Raw genomic sequence first — 12,769 nt, 5'->3', positions numbered from 1 at the left:
TCAAGCCAGTGAGGAAGGGTTCCTTTTCCAGACAGGCCCCCCACCCGACTTCTGGGTCCTCCAGCCTCCACTTAGATTGGTCCAGCTAGAACATAGTCAGGATTTGGCAAAATCAGCCGCATACAAACAAAGTAATTCTCTCTTGGAGCAAAACAGAAGGCACAGGACAACCTGGTGGAAAATGAGTCGTAAAACTTTAAAAAACGTTTAAAATGTGTCTCAGCCACAACGGAAGAGAACTGAAGCTCCACACAGATTCCAGGACATGGGAGGGGATGAGACACGACTCTCAGACTCGTCGGGTCCCAGGCAGATGGGCTGTCAGAGCTCACTTCTCTGGGGTTTCAAGCCGACGGTGCAGCCACCCACGTCAAACGCAGTCTGGAGACCATCCCCATTTCTGTGGCCAGTGGAGCCCCAAGCAAGTCAGATCTGCACCACAGACCTGCAGATCAAACGATGTTTCTTTACAGGCTGACAAGCAACCTTTTAAGTTTGAATGTTTACTGTTTTCAGTCCTAATTCTGCTTCTATATCTTAATTCTGAATAGCTTTCCTTCCCACTCCCACCTTAGGTCCATGGGGGTGTATCTCCTCTCTGACTGCACCACAGGTGCTGACCCCTGAGCTGGTCACGTGTTGGATGAAGCACTGTGGCCTCATCACACCCAACAGTGGCAGGCAGGGGACATCACTGGTGTTGGTGATACAGCTGGGGACCTGGATTCAGCTGTCAGTCCACAGCCAGATGCCTCTGTTGACACAGGGCCCCTTAGAAACAATGCCGGATGAACGCTGGGCCTTTCTCTTCATGCCTGTTTCAGCTCTCACTTAAGAAGGCACATGCGCTTTCCAGAGAAATGTTGGGAAGAAGTGGGGAAGAATTAAAAGGGAAGGAAACACCAGATGTATTGCAAACAGAATGCATTTTACAGTGAACACCTGTCCGACCCACTAGGAACTGCCAGTTAGATCTCACCAGTCGCCTGTCTTCACTTCTCCAGTTTTATCCTCCGCCCACCCTAGGTCGATGCCCACTCACAGCGTTTCTCCTTCTGGAGCAGAGCTCACACGCAGTGAGTGCTTGAGCACTCGTGGAGCTTTGACACGGGCTGCCCCGAACAGTGTGGGACGGACCCTGCAGAGACAAGGTTCCCGGGGCCCCTCCAGGTCCCCTGCCATTTCCCTGATGCGATCGTGGGTCTGACATGTCTCCACCAAGGGCTGGCCTGCCCGTGGCCTCACAGGACAGGATGCGTGACAGGCTCACCTGTCGAGACTCACCTGTGCGGTGGGGACAGGAGGGACCTCTGTGAACACTCCCTGTTCTCCACCCCTCCTGCCTGTGGGCTCCTCTGCAGCAGGATGTCTGGCTGCTGAGCGTCTGCTATGCCTCTTCTCTTCCTGAAAACGTCTGTTTCCATTGCCCCTGGGGGTCTGGGCTGCAGGGGCGGCACTGGCTTAGTTTTCTGGAGCTGCTGGGCATTCCCCCCGGCTTGTCTTCACTGTCCCCGCCGGCGCTGTCAGCTGTGTAAATCCTGCTGTTCTTCCTGTTGTGTGGTATTCACGCTTGACTCCCTGTGGCTGGTCTGCTGAGAGTTTTTTCATGCGCTTATTTCCCAGCACTTGGCTTGGTGTTTGTTCAGGTGTTTTCACCGTTATTTTCCTTGAGTGGTTTGTATTACTGAATTTTGATGTTATTTATTCTAGGTGTCAGTTCTTTGTCAAATATGTTTTTGAGAATTATATATATCTGCAGTCAGAGCAGTGATTTGATGAGCAAAGATTTTAATTTTGATAAAGTCTAATCATCAAAGCTATGATTTTTCCAGTAGTCATCTATGGATGTGAGAGTTGGACCATAAAGAAAGCTGAGCGCCGAAGAATTGATGCTTTTGAACTGTGGTGTTGGAGAAGACTCTTGAGAATCCCTTGAACAGCAAGGAGACCAAACCAGTCCATCCTAAAGGAAATCAGTCCTGAATATTCATTGGAAGGACTGATGCTGAAGCTGAAGCTCCAATACTTTGGCCACCTCATGTGAAGAACTGACTCATTGGAAAAGACCCTGAAGCTGGGAAAGATTGAAGGCAGGAGGAGAAGGGGATGGCAGAGGATGAGATGGTTGGATGGCATCACCGACTCAATGGACATGAGTTTAACTAAGCTCTGGGAGTTGGTGATGGACAGGGAAGCCTGGCGTGCTGCAGTCCCTGGGGTTGCAGAGTCAAACACGACTGACTGAACTGAGCTGAATCAACAGAAGTAAAGTGAGTGTGTCCCTAATGCACGTTTACGTGGTTCATGTGTTCTTCCGGGTCCCTGTATGTGTCACGTGAAATGTGGCGACTGTGCCCCCCACTGTGTAAGCCCACCACACACCCTGCTCTTTGGGTACAGGTGTTGCAGGCAGGACCTTGCCACGAACTCTAAGTTGCGGTAGCTTTTTCTCTGAGCATCACATGCAGTTGATACTTTCCTGCAAAACCAGGGGCTGCATCTCAGTGTCCTGAACCCACACTGTGCAGCCTTTTGCTTTGTCACCACAACAAGGTTGGCCAGAGGGGAAGAATGCTGTGATGCAGGGTCTTCAGCAGCCTGGAAATTCCTGGAGGTGGTGCTGTCTGGGCACCAATCATCTGGTGTGGCTCCTGGCCCCACCATGGGGGAATCCAGCTAGACTGATAGGTCACTGACCTCCAAACAGCCAAATGTCTCCTCGAAGTGTTCTGGGCACCCGTGTAACAGCATCTGGGCTGCTCACAGTCCATAGAATGTGAGAGTGGTCGGCTATACCTGTCTGCTTCCTGGCGGCAGGCAGCGTAATGATGACTGTTGAATGGTTTTCAGTTTATGTTGACAAACAGCCTCAGCCAACCCACTGAGAGAATAGTGCTGTCTGCATTTGGGGGCCCTTCGCTTTAATGCAATTAGTTTTCCCTCCCCCTTCAGCTTCCAAGCAAAGCAGTGGTTCTGCCGTTAAAAGTCTGACACTTTAATTGGAGTTTCAATTAGAAATTTCAGGGTATGGAATTGTTACATGGCACCAGGTTTCTGTAGGAATGATGGCTTCACATATGAGTCATAAGAAATCTTCATAGTTTTACTGGAGAGCTTTACTGAAGCCTAGTATGGGGGTTTTGAGGGTTTGTCCAAGACTGAGGAACAAAGAATAATCTTCAGGTCTCCACCCACCCTGGTAAATAGGCATGAAAGTGAAAGGGAAAGTCCCACAGTCATGTCTGACTCTTTGCGTTTCCATGGACTGCAGCCTGTTCCACTCCATGGAATTCTCCAGGCAAGAGTACTGGGGTGGGTTGCTTTTCCTTCTCCAAGAGATCTTCCCAACCAGGGGATCGAATCCAGGTGTCCCACATTACAGGCGGATTCTTTACCAGCTGAGCCACCAGGGAAGCCCAAATAGGCATGAGAGCGACCCAAACCGAAAATATCACCTCCAGGGGCATTTCTCCTGAAAGCCCTGAAGTGGACCAATCAGCATTGCTAGATGGGAAGGCGGGTAAGTGAAGGTCAAGGGCACTGGCATCAGGAAGGACCTGGGAGAGGTGCATGTGCAGGGCTGGCTCGTTACAGGGTTACACGTGCTTCACGGCCGACAGGCCTCTGCCTCTCGAGTCAGGACACTTCCTGACTGAGCCCGTGGGTGTTGGCGCTGCTGTGACCTACATGAAATCGATGCTCCAATTCCAAGCGTGGGTTAAAAAGTGGTGACTGTGGGTTGGTGGTGGTGTTTCCCAAATTAAGCTGCTGACCAACTGGAAGGTCACAGAGGAGGTGTCCATCAGCGGAGAGAAGGCCCGCTCTTTCCGCAATGAGGAGGCCCTCTCCATCCACGGTGAGGAGATGAAAAGTGGCCTCGGGACACTCTTCCCCACAGACTGCAGACGCCGGGCTTGGGGGGACCCGAGGGGCCTCCTCGTCTCAACCCAGGGCCAACCCACCACCCTCCTTCCTGTAGCTGTCCCCACGCCCCCACACTCCCCACGCCTGCCCACTCCTCCCCACACCCCACCCCACCCCGCCTTCCTCTAATCCAGCCACCCTCGGCCCATCCTTCCCTACTGGACCCTCCCACCTGCCAAGACCCCAGGGCCGGGCCTTCACCCTGCACAGCTCTGGGCCCCGGGATGTCAGGGGGGCCTGGTCCCCCACTCCGGGCCGCCCCCTCCCTCACCTGCGTCCCCTGCAGGGCACCAGGCCGCCCTGACCCATCACTGTCTGACCGTCTCCCTCGCGGGGTGGCTCATCCACTCCTGTGTCTCCCGCTGAGGACCCCACATTACCCCTAGGTGCCCAGCCCCTGCTCACACTCCTGCTGACCGTGACTCTGAAATCCGGGGACAGCTGCCCTACGACCCTGCCACCCCCAGCTCCATGGTGTCACCAAACCTCACGGTGAAGTGGGTGAACCAGTGGGAGGTGCTTCTCACTTGATCACAGACACGCCCACCTGACCATGTGTAACAAGACCCCACACAAGTTCTGATGATAGCTGAGGGTGAAATGCATGTTCTGGTGCCACTTTTTGGCATTTTAACCATTTTTCTCTCTCTTTCATCTGGGAGGTTTGCCTCTTCTGTGTTTCACTCACGTGCTGGTTGACTTTTTCTCAGGTTCTCTCCAGATTCATCTCTGAGGGAGTGTCCTTTGCTTCCTGCTCTGAAAAGTTCCTCTGACTTTACTCTTTACCTCACTGAAGGCAGGGCTTGACGTCCGGGTTGGAGCGGGCCTGTGGCCCTGCGGTCGCTCTGCCTGGGGTTTTCTGCCAATTAGGGCCTGTTTGGGCCTCTGAGACGATCCTGGCTTGTTTCCGCTCATCCATCAGGTGCTGCTGCCCGTTGACTGGGGTTTACGAGTAATGACATCTGTGTCGCTCGTACTTGGAGCTGCCCCATCGTGGGGTGCAGCCCACTCTGTCCCTGGGGGCCCCATTCCCGTTAGAATGTGTAGAATTGGTTCAACTGTCCCTGCAAAAAGTCGATGTGACTTAGCAACTGAACGGTAGCAAGAGGAGGGGAGCCCAGCTCTCAGCTGGTGTGTTTTTAGCTCCATTTTGGAAAAAGAAAGACAAGATGGAGAGAAGCATAGCTGTCACCCTGAGAAGTATCAAGGCAGCGATGGAGGTTTTAAATGACAGAGAAGTTGGTGTCCACACTGGAGGTACCACACGGCTGGCATTCAGAGGGAAGGTGCTGGAGACCATCACCCTCTTTGCAATTCAGCGACCCCACCGGCAGGTCAGCTGAGTGGCCCCTGCTTGCCGCTCACTCCTGCCGTCTGGGGTTAAGTCTGAGGCTGCAGTTGCATTTGCCCATCAGGCGGCCGTAACAGAGTGTTATGGATGTAGTGCTAACAACACACATTTACCGTCTCCCGTCCTGGAGGCTGGAACCCAAGACCCAGGTGTGGGCAGGACCGGTCCCCCTGAGGCCTCTCCCCTTGGCCTGTGGACAGCCATCTCCTGCCCGTGTCCTCGCTTGGCCACCCCGTGTGTGTGGGTCTCTATGTCCTGACCTCCTCTTCCCACAAGGACACCGGGTCTATTGGATCAGGGCCCACCTGAATGGCCTCATTTAACTCAATTCTCTGTTCAAAGACCTTGCTGTCACAGGCAGGCCCGATGGGAGGTGCTGGGGGCAGGGCTGCCACACATGTGTCTGGGGGCAGAACCTGGGCATCACGCCAGCCAGAGGCATTGTGGCCTCTGTGCGAAAGTGAGAGACCGGTATCCCCCACGGTTCTGGGGCTGAGCTCCCGGGGCAGAACCACGGCCTGCCTGAGGACTGAAACACTTGCGCCTACAGCTCCTGGGGAAGGATGTGGATTTGGAACTTGAGTTGGGACCTGGCTTAGTGTGTGGATGGCGCCCACAGGCCGAGCAGACCCGCTCCCAAGTGGCCATGTCCTGGCGCCCTGCACTAAGCCAGGGCTCCCAGAATGAAGCCTCTGCCAAGTTCCTGTTAGGCCAAACAGAGGGTTTGTGATCCACGTGGTGATGGTTGGAGCTGGAGGTACAGTGCAGACTTGCGGGGACTGAGCACAGATGTGGGCAGGATGAGATGACACTTTCAGACACGTCTATGCACGGGTCAGCACACGAGTGTCCCTTCAGGCATCGATGCCTCGCTCCGAGTATCTTGGAGGTCCTTGGTGTTTATTTACTGGACACCTTCCATCATTGCCTCAGACACACCAGCCGCAGCTGTGGGTGTTTGGGACCGCCTGATTTTCTGTAACAGCAAAGAACATTTGTGGTTCACGCTACTTCTGTGTTATTCCCACATCTGCCCCCTTTGCCCTGGGATCATTAGATCTTCCCTGTTTACACCTCGGCCTCCCTCGTCCAGGGGGTGCGTCTACCCAAGTGAGCTCTGTTACCTCTGATCAGCCTGAGAGGCAGTGCGGTTCTGAGAACTCCAGCCCGGACAAGAGCAGTGGAGGGGCGCGGACACGGCCTTGGATCTGTCATCCCAGGAACAGACGTTGACTGTGGAATGGTGAAAGTGCCTGACTTTGACCCGGACTCTGACTCTGACCCCAAGCCTAACCCTTCCGATCTCATCTACCCCATGGACACACAAGATCCTCTTTAGTGGGGAAGACTTTTACTTTGAAAAATACTCTGACAGTAAGGAAGGTTCAGTTGCTCAAGAAACACCTGCCTTCAGGCCGTGTGTGAAGCATTTCGGGGGCGCATCAGGTGAGCCGGGGAAGCAGGCTTGGGGATTGCCCGGCCTTGTAACGTTCCTTCACTGGTCCAGGTGCGCGCCCAGCGCGGATGGGTACAGAGAACTTTCCTGCAGAGGATTCAGTCGGCGGAGGCGACTCACCGCCCTTGCGGGGCGGGCGGAGGGTGTTCAGGAGGGCGGGACGCGGCCGGGGAAGGGGTGCGGGCGGTCACAGGCCCGTCGGTCGGGCGCCCTCTCCCCTGACCTCCGAGTCTCCGCCACAGACACGGCTGAGCTCACCCGCCCCTCCCGCCGGCAGGAGGAAGGCGCCCGGAAAACGTCCACTTTGGGGAACTCTGTTTCTGGGGTCCGCCTACCTGAGGGCAGCCTCGGGGTCCGTAAGGGCTCTGTGCCCGACCCCGCTTCCCTCCGACGAGCGCTCGGCCCGCCGGCAGCAGCGGCCTCTCCGCGGTTGGCTCCGCGCTCGCCCGGCCTCCGCGCTGCCGGCCCCGCCCCCCGCGCTGCCGGCCCCGCCCCTCCCCGCCCCCGGCTCCGCCCCCGGCTCCGCCCCTCCCCGCGCCGCCCCGGCTCCGCCCCCGGCACCGCCCCTCCCCGCGCCGCCCCGGCTCCGCCCCCGGCACCGCCCCTCCCCGCGCCGCCCCGGCACCGCCCCTCCCCGCGCCGCCCCGGCACCGCCCCTCCCCGCGCCGCCCCGGCTCCGCCCCGGCGTCTTCGGGCGGGGAGGGAGACCAGGGGGCGCTACTCCCCTCCCGGCGTGAGGGCTCTGCGCCGGGCCTCCCAGCGCAGGGGCGGGCCGGCTCCCTGCGGCCGGCTCTGGGGGCCTCGCTGACTGGGTCCCGCCCCTCAGGCCTCTCAGCTTCAGGGATGTGACATGAACGCCCTTTGTGGTGAGAAAGGAGGCGGAGGAGAGAGAGGAGAGGCTCACCCCGAGACCAGGAAAGCCGCAGCCGCAGGAGGGGGAGGGGGAGCTCCCGGGGGGGCGGTGGGCAGGGGCGGGGTGCGCCCACCCAGTGTGGGCCCTGCCAGGCGCCTGGCGTCTCAGGCCCCGTGCCCCTGCTGTGACGTCCGCTGGTCCCACTGAGACCCCACACGCTGCAGCCGCGGGCCCGGGCCAGACCGAGCGGGGGTGGGGGTCCCTCGGAGGGGCAGACCGGGCGCTGCCGTTCTCCCAGGCTCTTGCTTCTCCTCTCGGCACTTCCCTCTGTCACCTGTTTATGAATCTTGTCTCCCCAGACCCCCTCCCCGCCCCCCGCACCCCAAGCCAAGCCCAGGCAGCAGCTCAGGGAGGGGCCAGGCCACCGGTTACACAGCCACAGTGCCCGCCTCTCAGCTCAGCGGCCGCGGTGACTGGCAACAAGATGGCGTCATGACCTCTGGCCCCTCACAGGAGGCCCTGCGTTGGAGGGAAGGAGAGTTACTGACGTCAGTGGGCGGTGGTCAGGCTAACTGCCCTGGAAGTGAGCCTGGGGACCTGCAGGAAGGGGGAGCGGTGATCCCTGGCTCCCCTGAGCTGTAGACGCTCTCCTTGCCCACCTCCCGGTCATGTCCCCATCTCCCCCCCCCAATAACGGGCTGGACCTGGGCCTGTTCTACTTCCCCCGGCTCATGAGGCTCATCAGGGGCTCATATCAGCCCCCAAGAGCCAAGGTCAGCAGAGGGGGGACACAGTCCTGCCTTTTACTAGTGAGTACACGTCATATGACGAATGATGATTAAGTGCTCACAACAAATGCCTGGAGGATCCAGCGGCTTTCTGTAGGGCGCGTCCTCCTGCTTCAGGGGAGGAAGGCCCGTCCCCGGCTTCCTGCCGGTCCCGCATCTGTTTGTGAGCTTTGCACCTCCTCCGGGCTCTGGCATCTGTCACCTCCATGCAACACGGTACTGCACGCTCATCCATGCCTAGTGTGCTAATTTGTGCAGTTTTTTAAAAAGAATTGTCTGCTCGTGTCCTCTGCCCGTTTTCCACTGAGGATTTGTGCTTGCTTCACACTTGCACACGTGATTATAAACACCTGCTTCAGGGGCAGTCCACGACACTGCATTTGATGGTGAAACTCTTTAAATTTCATATTTTGAGTTGGCAGTGACAGGAACATACGTGCTGCCCTGCTGACCTTGTCGCTCGAGGAGAACAGGGTTTTTGGAGGAGATTAGCAAGTGAACACTGAGGGTCTCAGTGCATTTGAACTACCCCTGCACCCAAAAAGATTTGAGCCGGGTTTCCATAAAATGCTCCGGTAAATAACTACACGAAAATAGAAATGCATACTGAAAATTACTAGAGAGGGTGAGAAGATGCTGACACCAAAACCACGCCAGAAGCAGGTTCCTGCAGTTGACGTTCAGATTAGTTCTAAAATTTTTAGCTATCAAGGCAGAGACACATCATCTTCAAATGCAAGTGCATTCATTTCTAAATTCGTTGCACCAGCTAAGCTTCGGCCCAATTCTCATAAAGACTGGGAAAGTGACTTTAATCCTTCTAGAAAGTATCAGAGCCACCATGCTCTCTGGTGTTTAACTTTTTCCAGGCAACACAGCTTTCTTGCCCTCTGGCAGCCCTCTGGCTTCATCTGACCTGAGCAGGCACACTGGTTCTTCAGTTGATTTTGTTTCTATTTATTTTTGGTTATATTATGTTGGCTTGAAGCACTGAGCAGATCTCCTGGGACAATTAAGCCATGTTCATTAGGAAAGATTTAGCTGAGTCCCCAATACTCTTATCTGGGCTCTGAAAGAATGCGGACTGCAGCACTGTGTGGGAGAGGCTGAGGTCAGGGTCGTCCAACAGGAATACTTGCATGAGCGGCTGGCAACTGTTTTCACTAAGAACGAGAATGCGCGGCCTCTGTCGCTGCATATTGTATGTTAATTATCACCTTTTTTAAACTAAGAATGCCTGATTGTTAATGAAAGTAAAGAGACAAGACCCTTGGGTGTTATTAATGGCTCTGAAGAACCCATAATCTGTTGGTGTGCTTACATTTTAAAGATCAAAACTTATAATGAAAGCAGATAAGAAAAGAGGCATATTCATGTTTATCCAATTAAATCAATTTCTCTTTTTCGGGTTTAACTATCACAGGGGTCAAACCCTATGGTTTTCCCAGTAGTCACGTACAGATGTGAGAGTTGGCCCCTAAAGAAGGCTGAACACTGAAAATTGATGCTTTTGAACTCTGGTGTTGGAGAAGACTCTTGAGTCCCTTGTACAGCAAGGAGATCAAACCAGTCAATCCTAAAGGAAATCAACCCTGAATATACATTGGAAGGACTGGTGCTAAAGCTCCAATACTTTGGCCACCTGATGGGAAGACCTGACTCATTGGAAAAAACCCTGATGCTGCGAAAGACTGAAGGCAGGAGGAGAAGGGGACGATAGAGGAGGAGATGGTTGAATGGCATCACTGACTTAATGGACATGTGTGGGGCCCTAAATGGGAAACCTTGAAAAAAGAAGGGCTAGCTTTGCGGTTTAGAGCTAAGATGGCGCCTGGCGGAAGAGATGAGGGCGTGGCCTAAGTTGTTTGTTAAAACTTTTGATTGGCGCTCTTGATTTCCATGCACGTGGACAGCGGGTGATCACCATAGACTGTTGTTACAATGAAGCGCATAACGACTTGACCTTTAAAGTGATTGGTGCAACTATGGCATATTACAATTTGACCTTTAACGTGATTGGTGCAACCCTCAAAAAACCCCCTTGCTTGCCTATATAAACCAGGAGTTTGTGGCAATAAAGCGGAACTACTTAGACGGAACCCCTGTCTGTCTGATTGTCTCTCACTCTCGGAGGGGCTGGGTTGGGGGACAGCAGGCTCTCCTCTCCTCGGGACCCCTCGGCTTTGCTGAGGGAAGTTCCACTGCCTCTATTTCTGCGGAGCGCCCCCTGCAGACATGGACTTGAGCAAACTCTGGGAGATGGAGAAGGACAGGGAAGCCTCACATGCTGCAGTTCACGGGGCTGCAGAGTCAGACATGACTCAGCAAGTCATCAAGCGTCAGCAAACTATGAATCCTGGTCTGAACGAGTCCATCGGTGTTTGTGTAAATAGTTTTATTGGCACTCAGCCATGCTTGTTGGTCGTATCCCCTGTGCTACTATGAGCTTCAAGGGCAGCCCTAAGCTGCTGTGACCGAGACCACATGGACCTGGAGGAGAAGTTTACGCCTGGCCCTTTGCAAGAAACCATGCTGCCCCAGCTTCATCATGTAGCTTTCATAGCTAATCTAGGATTTCCAGCACTTACCCTGATCTAGCACTGGAAATACAACGGTGAGGGAAAGCCCCTCATGGGCTCCCTCAGGCCCTGAGAGAGACACGGTCAGACCCCTCCCACAGGAGGCTGAGCGCCGTGGTGGTGAGCATGAGGAGCAGAGGGTCCTGGGTGGCGCAGAGGGCCAACAGGCTAGTGAGGGGCTGGGGACACCTCTGCTTAGAGTTGCAGGGTGAGCAGGCGTTCTCCAGAAGACGGTAACAGGCTGGGGCAGAACGTCCCCATGTCTCAGCTCTGGGGGCAAGGAGAGACCCTGGGGCACTCGAGGAGTGGAAGAGTGGAAGAGAGACCCTGGAGCCTGGAGACAGCCTGAGCTCAGGGCAGGACAGAGATGGTAAAGGCTGAGGCTGAGTCCCACAGAGCCCACTGATCATGGTGAGGACGTTATTCAGACCAAAAGGAAGTCATGGAAGGTTTTTAGGTGCAGGCCTGATGTGACCAAGCATCACTGTGAAGCGTTACTCCTCGCTGCAGTGAGAAGAGTGGATGGCAGTTTGTGAGCGCTGATACGGGCGGGTCGTTTTCTACTGCAGCAGTCCAGGCAGGAGGACATCATCCCTGGACTGAGCAGGCTCGGAGCTGCAGAGAGGGGATGACTCTTGCTGCTCATCCCTCCCTCCATCCTTTCATCATCCACATACCCATCTACGCATCCGTGGACCCACACACCAACCACCGTCTGTCTACCCATCCACCCATCCAGCTGTTCATAGTTTCACCCCCACCCACCATCCTCCATCCACCCACCTACCATCCTCCACCCACCCACCATCCTCCATCCACCCACCCACCATCCTCCACCCACCCACCATCCTCCATCCACCCACCCACCATCCTCCACCCACCCTCCACCCACCCACCCTCCCACCCACCCATCTATCCCCTAGTGCCAACCAGGTCCTCCCACATGAGCTGCCCACATCTGCCCCACATGGCCCTGGTACAGGGCCATGCACCTCTGTGGAGGGGGAAGGGGCTGAGGCGATGGCAGAGACCCAGAGGCTGGTGCTGGCCTGTCACGGCCTGGGTGGTGTCTGGGGTCAAACTGGAGTGGCCAGAGCCCACGCCTCTGAGGTCAGCCTCTGTGCAGTCCCTGTGGGCACGTGCACTGTGGAAATACAGACCCAGGGCTGACCCCTTTGTCAGAGGCAGCAGGAAATAGAGTGTATCAGAACCAATAGGCTCTACTGTCTATTGTTGATCAATTATCTATTATCTGTCTAGAGACTGCTTTATGTTAGGGAAATAGCCCACCCAACTGTAGGGCTGGCAAGTAAGAAATCTGCAGGGAAGACCAGCAGCTGGAGACCCGGGGACAAGCTGATGCTGCAGCTGGAGTCAGGCCGTGGTTGGGCACAGACCCCTCTTCCTTGGGGAAGCTCAGTGTTTCCTCATAAGGCCTTCAGCTGACTCAAGGAGGCCCCCATCATTATGGAGGATGACCTGCTCTACTCAAAGTCTGCAGACGTAATTATCAGTTCCATCTAAAAACATCTTCATGGTGACGTCTAGGTGGTGTTTGACCCCAAACAGTCCTGCGGTGCTATGGTCTGAATGTTCATGTCCACCCAAATTCATATGTTGGGCTCCTAACCCCCAGAGTAATAGTGTAAGGAGGTGAGGACTTGGGGAGGTGATGAGTCATGAGGATGGGGCCCAGTGAATGGGGTTAGTGCCCTTAGAAAAGAGACCCCAGGGAGGTTACTGGGAGAGGTCAGCATCTGCAACTGTGAGGCCAGCCTTCACAGGAACCCAACCAGGTCAGCACTTTAATCTCAGGCA

General features: G+C 55.4%; 2 long non-coding RNA genes across 6 annotated transcripts; one reads left to right on the top strand and one right to left on the bottom strand.

Annotated features, from left to right (window-relative positions):
• Window positions 1–3,098: 3,098 nt before the first annotated feature.
• On the bottom strand, window positions 3,099–7,989 carry LOC138439025 (uncharacterized). 3 transcript variants are annotated; one of them, XR_011256556.1, is made up of 4 exons: window positions 7,636–7,989; window positions 6,684–6,855; window positions 6,400–6,508; window positions 3,099–6,251 (listed from the first exon to the last, which is right to left on the bottom strand). It is a non-coding gene; the product is annotated as an uncharacterized lncRNA (long non-coding RNA). The 3 variants fall into 3 exon arrangements; XR_011256557.1 differs by lacking the exon at window positions 7,636–7,989 and adding an exon at window positions 7,067–7,212; XR_011256555.1 differs by lacking the exon at window positions 7,636–7,989 and adding an exon at window positions 7,067–7,207 and having other exon boundaries at window positions 6,684–6,818.
• LOC138439026 (uncharacterized) lies at window positions 7,384–10,471 on the top strand. Of its 3 annotated transcripts, XR_011256560.1 has the most exons (3): window positions 7,404–7,597; window positions 7,944–8,588; window positions 9,796–10,471. It is a non-coding gene; the product is annotated as an uncharacterized lncRNA (long non-coding RNA). The 3 variants fall into 3 exon arrangements; XR_011256558.1 differs by lacking the exon at window positions 7,944–8,588 and having other exon boundaries at window positions 7,384–7,597; XR_011256559.1 differs by lacking the exon at window positions 7,404–7,597 and having other exon boundaries at window positions 7,646–8,588.
• Window positions 10,472–12,769: the final 2,298 nt, after the last annotated feature.

Source organism: Ovis canadensis, chromosome 4, assembly GCF_042477335.2.
Source record: "Ovis canadensis isolate MfBH-ARS-UI-01 breed Bighorn chromosome 4, ARS-UI_OviCan_v2, whole genome shotgun sequence".
In the NCBI taxonomy this organism is placed as follows: Eukaryota; Metazoa; Chordata; class Mammalia; order Artiodactyla; family Bovidae; genus Ovis; species Ovis canadensis.
Note: the sequence above shows the minus strand (reverse complement) of the source record. Positions and strands in the feature narration are given on the sequence as shown.